Source organism: Myotis yumanensis, unplaced genomic scaffold (genome assembly GCF_028538775.1).
Source record: "Myotis yumanensis isolate MYYU_CA2020_CCGP unplaced genomic scaffold, mMyoYum1.0.hap1 SCAF_14, whole genome shotgun sequence".
Classification (NCBI taxonomy): domain Eukaryota; kingdom Metazoa; phylum Chordata; class Mammalia; order Chiroptera; family Vespertilionidae; genus Myotis; species Myotis yumanensis.
Genome location: NW_027223765.1, coordinates 30,252,185 through 30,263,955, shown reverse-complemented (window position 1 = coordinate 30,263,955; position 11,771 = coordinate 30,252,185). Strand labels below are relative to the sequence as shown.

The 11,771-nt window shown below is 49.1% G+C and overlaps 1 pseudogene; it reads left to right on the top strand.

The window, feature by feature from the left end:
- Nucleotides 1-276: 276 nt before the first annotated feature.
- Nucleotides 277-10,574, top strand: LOC138992628 (CBY1-interacting BAR domain-containing protein 1 pseudogene; annotated as a pseudogene).
- Nucleotides 10,575-11,771: the final 1,197 nt, after the last annotated feature.

Here is an 11,771-nt window from a genome sequence, read left to right as displayed (position 1 = left end):
CTCTGATGACTCCGGACCTCTCAAGGCCAGGTAGTCTGCAGGCCCCTGAACAGCCGCACCCAACTTCCAGCCATGCGCCAACTACTCAGTGTTTTCAATGCCCCTTCACTGTTCCTGCCAGCTGAGTGCCCCTGGAAAAGTGGCTGATCAAGTCCAGTGTCTGAGTTATCTCTTAGGATTTAAAGAGGGGACCCCTGGGAGGCCCAAGAGCCCAGGTTCATTGCACCTCCTTCCCCCTCTAAAGCCCTAAGTGCCCAGACCACACCTACCCCCAACATGCTCTTCCACATCCAGGCTGATCTCAGCAATTCTTCTGACAGCCTGGGCAGCCACCACTCGGGCAATAGTTACAGTCACATGGTCTCACTCGGGGTCTCCCTGTGTGACCTTGTTGGAGCCTCACTGGGATCCTATAGGTACGTGTTGTCACTAACACTGATAGGCGAGGAAACTGAGACACAAATAAGTAACTTGCCCAGGTTCTGCATGAAAGTGGCCTAGCCAGGCTTTGACCCCCAGCACCTGCAGAGGCCTTAGAAGCAAAGATTCACGATGTATGGGGTGAAATGCGCTTAGGTTAGGCCTAGATTCCAAGCCTGACTTCACCAATTCCCAGCTGTGTCCCTGGACAAGTTCCCTTTTGTAATGAGTTAATTTGACTGAGGCTTGTTCTAGGATCAAAAGGGACAATGAACACATAGGTACCTTATAAAGTGTAGGGCCAAAGCAGTTTATTAATGTACTAGAGGCCCGGTGCACAAAAATTTGTGCACTCGGGGCGGGGGGGCGGGGGGGGGGGGGGGTCCCTCAGCCCGGCCTGTGCCCTCTCGCAGTCTGGGACCCCTCAGGAGATAACGACCTGCTGGCTTAGGCCTGCTCCTGGGTGGCAGAGGGCAGGCCCAATCCCTAGGTGCAGCCCCTGGTCGGGCTCAGAGCAGGGCTAATTGGGGAGTTGGGGCGCCGCCCCCTGTCATGCACAGAGCAGGGCGGATTGGGAGGTTGCGATGCCAGCCTCAGTCACGCTCAGGGTGGGGCCGATTGGGGGGTTGGGGCACCACCCCCTGTCACACTCAAGGCAGGGTCGATGGGGAGGTTGCGGTGCCACCCCCTGTCATGCACAGAGCAGGGCTGATCAGGGAGTTGGGGCGCTGCCCCCTGTCACTCACAGAGCAGGGCCCATCAGGGGGGTTGGGGCTCTGTACCCTGTCACACACAGAGCAGGGTTGATCAGGGGGTTAGGGTGCCACCCTCTATCACCCACAGAGCAGGGCCGATCAGGGGGTTGGGGCGCCGCCACTGTCACACTCAGGGCAGGGCCGATGGAGAGGTTATGGCTCTACCCTGTCACACACAGAGCAGGGCCTATGTGTGTGTGTGGGGGGGGGAGGGGGGGTTGGGGCGCCGCACCCTGTCACACACAGAGCCGCAGGGCGATCAGGGGGTTTGGGCGCTGCCCCCTGTCACGCTGATCCGGTGCCAGGAGGCCTCGCGGCCCCGCTGATCCCGGTGCTGGGAGGCATATTACCCTTTTACTATATAGGATAGAGGCCTGGGGGCCAGCTGGTTTGCCCTGAAGGGTGTCCTGGATCAGGGTGGGGGTCCCCACTGGGGTGCCTGGCCAGCCGGGATGAGGGGATGATGGCTGTTTGCAGCTGGTCACACACCCTTCAGGGTGGGGGTCCCCACTGGGGTGCCTGGCCAGTCTGGGTGAGGGGCTGAGGGCTGCTTTCAGGCTGGTGGTTGTTGACTGAAGCTCCCAACCGCTCCTTTTTTTTTCTCTTTTTTTAATTTTATTCTGGGCCAGCTTTAACTCTGGCTCTAGCTCTGAGGCTTCAGCTGCTGAAAACAGGTGTCTGGTTTGTTTTCGTTCTATAATCGAAACAATGTATAACTCCAGCTCTGAGACCCCGGCCAGCTGAAAGCTGGTTTCTGGGGTTTTGTTTAGCTTCTATATTTGTTAGAATGTTTCAAACTGCCAGCTCAGAGGCTGGCAAGGCAGGCGGGGAACGTTGGAATCTGCAGTCACTGGAGCAAGCAAGCCTCATGTTCACTTCCAGCTGCCTGGCTGCCAGCCACCAACTTGGCTGACAGTTAATTTGCATAAGGATATGCTGATTAGCCAATGGGAAGGGTAGCGGTCGTACGCTAATTACCATGTTTCTCTTTTATTAGTGTAGATCTGCTGCAACAGTCCCACCTGACAGTGAATCCTCCACTGTGTCCCCAGCAAGATGCCATCTGCCTGGCCTGGAACATACTGTCTACAGTCCTTACCCTCAGAGCCCTGCCCTCAGGGGCTCGGGGCCTGGCCTTGAGCCCCGGTCCCCTCCGAAGGTCCCCTCTGCTCTGAGAGTGGAGTTCACCATCCCAGGAGCTCCAACCATCAGGTCCTGGCAGAGGCAGCCCCATTTTGGTGAGGCTGTATGTCGGCTTCCTCCAAGTCTTCATCCCAGAGATGTGCCTGCAGTGGGGCCACCAGTGTTGTCCAGAGCTACATCTACCAGGCAGCCGGCCAGTTAGTCAATGGAGTGGCCAGTGGGCGGAGAGACTGGGGCTTTATTGCTCAGCTGGCCAGTGCACTGAATGTCCACCTGAGGCCCTCTGCGGGCAGGACACATGCCTCTGAGATATGGCTCATCCTTGTACCTTCCTCTCTCCCCCAAAAAAGTGTACTTTTCCTCCTACTCACCACTTGCCCACCATGGAGCCCACATGGTGTGGGCTATTGGAGCCACAGCTAAATGGGGCAATCTACCGTTTTAATCTGTTAAAGAAAGTGTACCAGAGCTGGGAGCAGGCAAGGTTTGGAGCAGGGGCTGGGCTCATGTGGTCTGGGGGCAGCCTGTCCAGCCTCATCCCTCAGAGCCAGTCCTCAACCCTTGTGCCTGCCCGGCCACATCTCTGCGTGAGAAGGGTCCCTCCCCACAGAAGGTCAGCCAGAGGTGAGCGTAGGACAGATAGCAGGCTTCTCAGCTTCCTGCAGTGTGAGGTGGGCACTAGATTATTACACCTCAGAGGGATACAGGCTGAAAATATCAGGTTCCAGGGGGGTTTTGAGAGTGACATGGAATGTGACAGAGCAGGGCTGTCAGCAGGGTGGCCTGCCCTGCCTTTCAGCACCCATTCTCATTCAAGGGTCCACGCTTCTCGGAGAAAGATATAAACTTGTTCACACTAAAATGTGAATGATCAAATGTTCTTCATGCATTACACTTCAGAAGAGTTTTCACAGAAAATACATAAACAGAAATTTCCAATATAACTCTTCAGACATTACCTTCCATACAAATGCATACACACACACACACATGGACATGCACAAACACACACATATAAATATACACATGCACACACACAAACACATATGACTCTCTATACAAACCAAACTACTTAGTATTTCCTGAACCCTCCAGACCCGTGGTCGGCAAACCACGGCTCGCGAGCCACATGCGGCTCTTTGGCCCCTTCAGTGTGGCTCTTCCACAAAATACCATGTGGGGGCACACATGTACAGCACGATTGAAACTTCGTGGCCCATGCGCAGAAGTCGGTATTTTGTGGAAGAGCCACACTGAAGGGGCAGAAGAGCCACATGTGGCTTGAGAGCCGCGGTTTGCCAAGCCGCAGTTTGCCGACCACTGCCCCAGGCCCTCTCTCCCTACCAGATACTTACATTATCTACAATCTACTAAAGCATTTCCCCACTTTGTTTCCCTAATTATCTTCTATGAATCCTTCAAATGAATCCCAGTGGCCACCTCCTCCAGGAAGCTTTCCGTAGGCTCCCTGTCTCCAGGCTGCATGAGGAGTTGCTCCATGGTGTGTCCTCTGTGTATCCCTCCAGCTGAGCCCCCCACCTCCTCCCCCAATCCTGAGCTGTCCTCACCTGTTTCCTGACCTGACTCTCCCACTAAACTGTCAGCTCCCGAGGGCAGGATCGGGGCTCATTTTCCATTTCATCCCTGAGGCCCAGCACATGGCTTGGCACAGACTAGGTTCTTGGAGGATGTTGGCTGGATGAAAAAGTGACAATCTGCATCAAGGAAACATCTTTCTTTCTGAGTAATGAAGGCAGAGCCCCTGCCAGGAGCATATACAGCCATGCACACGTGGAGGAGCCAAGTGTGGCAGGGTTGTGCACCCACACACGGCATCCACAAAGACACATGGGCTCCTACTCTGACCTAAAGGCACTCATCATTTCCTGAGAATCACTTTGACTATAGCTGGGAAAAAAGAAACAAACAAAATCAAAGGCTAGAAGAACTGGTGGAAGACACTGTGCCTCTCAGCATGCCACTGGGGTCCCCAGAGGTACATTAGCTGAAAAGTGTTCGAATTAGCCTGTAAACAAACATGCCGTGCCAAGCTGTGACCTCTCAGACCCAAAGCAGTCCCCACCCCTCCAGGCTTGGGGGCTCCCAGCCCACCTCACGAGGTCCCCATGAGGCAGGCCGATGGTTCTCACCCACACCCATTACTATGACAGCCCGTCGTCCAGCCCACTTGAGCCTGTTTCTGTCACTTGAGCCTAAAGCTACATCTCCTCCTTTCTGCCACCCTCAGCAACAAGCCTGCTGGGAGCCAGGGCACACCCAGGATGGCAGGAGCTGCCCAGGGTGCACTTGCCCCAGACCACACATGGGTGTACCCACCTGCCCATCCAGCCACACCCCACACCCCTAGGAGACTGTGCAGTGAAGGGCCGAGAGCAGTGCCCCTGGAGGTGCTCCACTTGGGTTCGAATCCTGACTCCACTCACATTGACGAGCCTGGTGATCTTGGGCAAGATATTTCACCACTCTGGGCCTCCATTTCCTCAGCTGCATAATGGGAAAAATACTATATCTTATCTCATAAAATAGGATGAAGACCAGATCTACCTACTAGTAAAGAGCTCCTCACAGTATCCAGCTATGGTGAGCACTCAATAAATGTCAGCGGTCATTGTCACACCCCCCCATCTACAGAAATCTGCACCGCTGACCTGTGACTTCCCTGTAAGGAAGTCTCAGTCATGGGCTAAGAAGTTCCCTTCTCTGGCTCTAAGGGGCAACCACAGTGCCTGAAAGGCAGGGGCATGGTAAGGACTCACAGTCATTCATTCATTCAACAAACATGAGTAGCCATCTACAATATGCCAGGTTCTGGGGAACCAGAGATGGGACAAGGTCCAGCCCTGCCTTCAGGAGCACATGTCCAGTTAGCAGCATGGAGGGGGGAGCTGATAGTAACAAGTATGTTTTTTACCATAACTGGGGGCAGGGGGAGAAAGATACAAACAAAATCCAAAGCTTGAAGAATGGGTAGAAGACACTGCCTCTCAGCATGTCATTGGTGTCCCCAGAGACACATTACCTGAAAGTGCCATAAGGAAGCATGGGAAGGGGGGAGAGGTCAGTGAGGCGGGGAGGGAGGATAATGCAGCCTCGGGAAATCACGGCAGGCTTCTTGTAGGAGGGAGCATCTAAGTACTGAAGGCTGAGCATGAGTAGCCTATGAAGGGGTGAGGAAGGTGGGAGATGAACCAGGCTGCACTGGCTCAAATTAACTAACTAATGTTAACAACCATCACAACCAATAGTTCCATCTTCTGGCCGTTTTCTCTGTGCCAGGGCCGCTGGCAAGCATTTTGGCCACACCCTCAGCACAGAGGAGAGGAGGCCTACAGTCTCTGCTCTGTGTTCTGTTCCTCAGTGGTGTCTGGAACTTAGGTACCCAACAGATATTTTTATTAGAACGAATAAAGATCAGGCACCCCTAGGAAATTGGTTCTAATATGGTCCCCATTTTACAGATGGGGAAACTGAGGATGTCCCACAGCTAGCTGTGAGACGGAGCTCGGATTGGAGGGCGCTCTGTCTGGTGTCCAGCCAGGACTCTCCCCACTTAGTCTCACTGAGGGCGCGCTTGGCCTGTAGAGACCTCCGCAGCCAAAGCAGCCACTCCCTCCCATGCCCCTGAAAGACCATGTCATGGAAAATCACCCCAGCTCTCCTCACAGTGGGCTCTGTGAGGAAGGCTAGCCAGCAGGGTGCCCATTGCCCACCCGTCCCACCCCCATGCTGCTGGCTCTGCAGCCTGTGTTTACATTTCTCCCTCAATCTGGAGGCTGCAGATTGAAATTATCTCCTCTCCTGTGTCAGCCTGTCCTGAGCCTCACTCCCAGCCCCAGCACCTCCCAGCAAGCCTGAGGCAGCCACAGCTGGACTCTGATAAAGAAGGCTCTGTCCCATGGGTTTTTGATGGGGGGAGAGGAAGGGCTCACTCAGCCAGCGGCCCTCCCTGCCTGGGGACTGAGGGGAAGTGGATGGATCCCCCATCCCAGCCGCCTCTTGGGGAGGCCCCAGGCCTCCACACTGACTTCCAGGGAAGTGGAGAGATGCAAGGCCTCCCTCACTTCAGACTCTGTTTCCTCATGGCCATCCTCACTATCTCTGTGATTAAAGTACTTGCTGTGCAACCCTGAGCCAGTTCCCGCCCCTCTCTGGGCCTCATTTCGTTCATCTGTACAGTGAGGGACTAGGGTAGATGTTCTTGGATGATGTGCAGGGATCTGCCTTGTGCCAGGCTCTTCTAAGCTCCCTGAGGCCAGTCCTCATTCTTTTTTTTTTTTTTTTAAATATATTTTATTGATTTTTTACAGAGAGGAAGGGAGAGAGATAGAGAGTTAGAAACATCTATGAGAGAGAAACATTGATCAGCTGCCTCCTGCACACCTCCCACTGGGGATGTGCCTGCAACCAAGGTACATGCCCTTGACCGGAATCGAACCCGGGACCTTTCAATCCGCAGACCGACGCTCTATCCACTGAGCCAAACCAGTTTCGGCGCCAGTCCTCATTCTTATCTGCACCCCCAGCACCCAGCACAGTGCCTGATAGTCAGTAGGTGCTCAGGAGTGTTTGTTGACTGAATAAATTATGAATGTCTATCTGTCTCCCTGCCTTGCCAGTGATGTCTTCCCTTTCCAAGCCCTCAGGGCTCTCATGAACCCTAGCACACCTTGGAACCCATCTCCATACCCCGTTGGCCAACCACAGACTCCAGGCCATATCTACAGAGTGATCTTTCCCCATCCCTGCTCTCAGTGTGGAGCCTCAATAAAAATCGCTTAGTGCACTGAAGGATCTCAATGAACACTAGCTATTACCATTATTATAGTGTCAGGTAAGTTCATTCACACTAACATCTTAATAGTCAATATTAAATAAACAGTTCTCTTTTCTAGAAGGGACAACCCCCGAGAACAAATCTCTAAGCATGATATCCCAAGTGCTCCTTGACATCAGAAGATACTAGCCTGGCTCCCAGTGTGAGAAGGAGGCAGGGCAGGCCTTCCAGCAGGGATGCAGGGTCCTGAGGCTAAGGTGCATGTCTCCAGAAAGACAGAGAAGGGAGAGTCAGGGCAGGAGCTTGTCAGCCGGGCAGGCTCTAAGGACACGTTCCTGTGCTGATGGGCCATGTACTTAGCATCACCTGGAAGAGTGATGGCAATAGTGCCAAAGGTGGAAATGCAGGCAGAGAAGCCTGGGATGGGATCAGCATGGGCTGAGCCATGCGTATGCTCTTTTGCAGGAAGCCAAGCTTGGCTTAGAACCAGGTGCCAAGTCCAAGGAATTTGCCAAGAGCTAAAACAGGCTGAGCAACATGTCCACAATATAAAACAATCACAGGCGCAGTGATTGAGTGCTAGACTGTGGCATAGCTAGTATTGAACTCCTACTCATACTTCAAAATCCTGATAAGGATTTCTACTCCTGGTAATGGTGTGGATTTGATATTCTAAAACAAACAAACTTCTGGTTTTAAAAAAACGTACTGGGTGAAATACACCAAACAATCTTTTTATATATTTTTTAAATTTGTTTCAGAGAGGAAGGGAGAGGGAGAGAGAGAGAGAAAGATTAGTGATGAGCAAGAATCATTGATCGGCTGCCTCCTGCACACCCCCTACTGGGGATTGAGCCCGCAATCTGGGCAGGTACCCTGACTGGGACTCGAATCGCGACCTCCTGGTTCATAGGTCGATGCTCAACCACTGAGCCATGCTGACCAGGCTCAGACAATCTTTTTAAATGCAGAGCTGAACTTGCAGTAAGTAAAACAAGGACTCTCCAAAGGTGAAGAGGAGATGGGCCTCCAGCCTGGAGGGTCAGTGCTGCCCCAGGGCAGCTCCAGGGCATTTGCTGACACCAGGACACTGGAGTCTCAGGGTTTATTGGCAACGGGGGAGACAAGGCCATGGCATATGTGTTATTGGATCCCCTATCCCACTCGTCTCCCAAACACAGAAGTTATGGAAGAGGGCTACAGTGAAAAGATGGGCCAGAAAAAAAAATCTGCCCACCATCAAAGGAAGAAAAGATAACTCAACCATTTTAGATCCGTAATTTAATCTTAGGCTCGTGTAGAAGTGGGGAAAAGGAAAATAAGAGAATGGAGATTCTACTGAACTCATAACCATAGCCCTGCACTCTGAAAATATGAGTTCAAATTTATATTATCTTCTCAGTCCAGAAAACCCCAAGAAGTTAAAGCTGTCTCAGGCCAGCAATGCCCTGCGACACCTGGCAGAGGCCAAAGCTAATTGTCTCTGGAGGAGCACACCATCAATCCAGGCCTGGAGGTCCCTAGAGATCTCGGGGAGTCAAATCGAGCTTGCAAAGAGGTGTAAGACACAAGAGGAACCGCAGTGGGAATCCTCAGAAACAACCAATAGTAGAATTATACCTAAAGGACTTTAGACACTGGAATAATTAGATACAGTATATTAAATAAGTAAGTTTAAAATGTTGAACAAAGTAAAATAGAGAGCTGAAAATTCAAGCAAGAAACAGACTACTAAAAATGACCAGGCCGATTGGATGGATAGATAGATAAATGGATAGATAGATAGATAGATAGATAGATAAAACTCCTTGAAACAAATTCAAATCATTGAAATTGAAAGCCTAGTGGAATTGGTTAAATGGTTAAATAGAGAATTCATGCACTGCAAGACGGATCTAAAGAAATTACTTATAGGGCAACACAGAGATAAAGAGATAAAAACATTAGAGACATGGATGATAGAATGAGAAGATCTAAATTATGTCTAATTGGAAATCCTGAATATGAGATTTAGGGACAAGCAATCTTTGAGAAATAATGAGTAAGAATTTTTCAAAATTGACAAAGGACATGAATCATCAGATTCAGGAATCACAAGAAATCCCAGCAGGATAAGTAAAAATGAAATCACATGTAGACACATCATAGTGAAACTGCAGAAAAACCTTTAAGAATGCCCCAGGGGAAAGACAGATTGCTTATAAAAGAACAAGCAGACCAATAACCACAAGAGCAGCCAGAGGCAGTGGGCTAACATCTCCAGCATGGTGAGGGAAAATAACTACCTAAATTCTAAATTCAGCAAAACTCTCACTCAGATATAAGAGGACAGTTCTCGGGCTGCTGGCGCCCCCGCACACCCAAGTGCCCCGAGCCTGGCCCCAGTCCAGGGTCCTGGCAGTGCTCAGGGCAAGGTGCTGAGGCACAGCTTGGAAAACCAGATGCTCAAGCCAAACAACTGCAAGATGCTGTCACCAACGCGGAGAAGCATCTAGAAGAGCTGTGCCAAAGCTTTGCTGCGTATGTGCAGGGAACTGCCGGACTGTGAGACAGCGCAGACCTGCTGGTGAACCTCTGCATGCCTGCCAGGGGTGGGGACGTCCGGCCCGAGGGCCATGTAAGGCCCGTGAAATCATTTGGTCTGGCCCTGCCAAGGCATTAGGGGTGAGTTAATTAAATGTTTGACCAAATATAGCAGGCTAGTTTTTAAGTTGATAATTTTGTATGGCCCGAGAATGATGTTGATGTTATAAACATCCAAATGGCCCTTGGCAGAAAAAAGGTCCCCCACCCCTGAGAGACCCCCCACATTTAAAGCAAGGCCTGAAAAACTGTGCTGGTGAGTTTGCCAAGCTTCAGGATTACCAACAGGCAGAGGTTGAAATACTTAAAGCTAAAGTAGCTGAACCATTGAAAGCTTTTGGAACCATTATAAAAACGAAAAGAGCTGACGTAAAAGCAACATTAACAGCAAGGAATTGAGAAGCTAAACAATTAACTCGGCGAAACCCATCTGACTGACGTGTTATTTCACAGGCAGAAATGAACTTACAGAGAGTGACAATGGATGCTACTCGAATAACTCATCCTCTGGAGGAAACGATTGACAATTTTGAAAAGCAGAAAATAAAGCATAGAAAGACTATATTTTCAGAATGTATCACTATTCAAACGTTATTTCACAGCATCGCTTCAGAGGCCCACACAGCTGCCTACCACAATCTACAAAAGATTGCTGAAGAAGAAGATTTTGAGGTTTTCTGAAACTAAATCTACCAGGTTTTTCATCTCGACTAGATATTGCAAGAGCAAATTCAAAGTCACCTCTTCAGAGATCACTGTCAGCTAAGTGTGTACCTGGAACAGGAAAGGTATCCACCTGTCGACTAAGAAAGAATCAGCAAGCAGAAGAAGATGGTAAAGAGGATGAAGCCTTAGATATAAAAGACGAGGAAAATTAACTTTCTTAACTAAATTTCACATTTCCATTTTTATCTTAGATGACTGGAAATCCAGAATTACTGAATGGTAAAACTATATACTGGCTTGGTACATTAAACCTAAAAATGAAATCCTACGGGAAATGGAAAATAATTAAAGGAAATTTACGCTGACAAAAATGAAGGCCTTAAAAACATTACACACCAGTCATTTCAACATCCTGTCTAGCAGCCTGTGATCTTTTTATACAGGCTCAGTGGTCAACCTAAGAACCAGGAGGTCATGGTTGAATTCCCAGTCAGGGTACATGTCCAGGTTGTGGGCTGGATCCCCAGTAGGGAGCGTGCAGGAGGCAGCCAATCAATGATTCTCTCTCATCATTGATGTTTCTATTTCTCTCTCCCTCTCCCTTCCTTTCTGAAATCAATAAAAAAAATATATTTTAAAGTATTTCATATTAATTAATGCACTATACCTAGTTGATGACAAAAAATGAAATATTTAACAATTCCACTTGCTTCTTTTAGGTGAAGACACCATGCTTTCATTATCAGAAAAGGGTCCTAGAGATTCATTCTGATTAAATACAAATCCCACATTGTATGCGGGAAACGTATTTATACGTTTTACGTTGACTGTAAGAAGTAGAGCCACCTGTTAGCGCACGATAAAAACTACCCGCAAACAATGTAATCCTATTCCTGTAAAGCCTTCATCAGAGAAGACGTTTCTTTTCCTTCCCTTTTTTTTTCACTTTTATTACAACTTAAAGTTTCATCATTTAATACATAATTTTACTTTTCAACAAGAGTGTAATCACTCTTTAATTAAAGGCAATGAAAACCCAGTACATAAGTGTTTTACAGCTCTACTTAAAACATAAATTTTAGCTTTAGAAAGAAAGCCACATTCAGCCTGATTCTAATTTTAAAACAAAACTGATGTCAGGCTAAAGCTGTACATGGTGCTATGACTTTTGAAAAGCTAATTTGGTGGAATGCTGCCTAAGAAAACATCACAAAAAACCATAAATCATTAAAAACCTATGAAAATTTCACCAAATTACCATCTAATAAAGAAAAGAATATACAGTCACTCTTATTCCTGAAAACGTAAAACAATTGAAAGAGCCTTGCATTATGTCTGATGCTTTTGTTTCCTTGCAGGGGGAACTGTACTTTGTTATTTCATGAATCCCAGTCAGGCATATAAACATT